This window comes from Octopus bimaculoides, chromosome 29 (assembly GCF_001194135.2).
Source record: "Octopus bimaculoides isolate UCB-OBI-ISO-001 chromosome 29, ASM119413v2, whole genome shotgun sequence".
Taxonomy (NCBI): domain Eukaryota; kingdom Metazoa; phylum Mollusca; class Cephalopoda; order Octopoda; family Octopodidae; genus Octopus; species Octopus bimaculoides.
The window spans coordinates 6349650-6350685 of NC_069009.1; positions in this window are offsets into that span (position 1 = coordinate 6349650).

Below are 1036 nucleotides of genomic sequence, written 5' to 3' on the forward strand. Positions count from 1 at the left end.
ATCTACTATAGCCTTGGGCCGACCAAAGCCTTGTGAGTGGATTTGGGAGACAGAAACTGAAAGAAGCCCGTCGTATATACACATATATATATATATGTATATTTGTGTGTGTGTGTTTGTGTGTCTGTGTTTGTCCCCCCCACCATCGCTTGACAACCGATGCTGGTGTGTTTACGTCCCCGTAAATTAGCGGTTCGGCAAAAAGAGACCAACAGAATAAGTACTAGGCTTACAAAGAATAAGTCCTGGGGTCGATTAGATCGGCTAAAGGCGGTGCTCCAGCATGGCCGCAGTCAAATGACTGAAACAAGGAAAAGAGAGTACGGTATGTTATACAATATATAAAAAAATCTATTATTTCTGATAATTTTTTATCAAGATTGATGTAGCTGTGTAGCCGATGCTTTCATGGCTGTTCTTGTCGTTATTTTTTTATCGTTTTTACGCAGAAATTTTAATCAGATTATCCAAGTACAATCTTATAAATTACTTCTTTATCTCAGCAAAAGCAACATTAGTTTTAATGGTGCAGGAACAAGAGACGGCGGCAACAGCAACAACTACAACAATGAAAATATTAAAATATGTTTTACAGCTCCGTGTTATAATACAGACAGTTATTGCATTAAGATGTCGTTGACAGTGGTAGTGGTAGTAGTGGTGGTAGTGGTGGTAGTGGTTGTGGTGGCCATGGTAGTAGTGGTGGTGCTGCTAGTGGTGGTAGTGGTAGAGATGGTGGTGGTGGTGATGGTAATGGTAGAGATGGTGGTGGTGGTAGTAGTGATGGTGGTGGTGATCGTGAAGGTGGTGGTGGTGATAGTGGTGGTAGTGGTAGAGATGGTGGTGGTGGTAGTAGTGATGGTGGTGGTGATGGTGAAGGTGGTGGTGGTGATAGTGGTGGTAGTGGTGGTAGTGGTGGAAGTGGTAGTGATGGTGGTGGTGGTGATAGTAGTGGTGGTAATGGTGGTGATGACAGTGGCGGTGGTAGTGGTATTGATGGTGGTAATAGTGGTAGTGATGATAGTGGCAGTGGTGG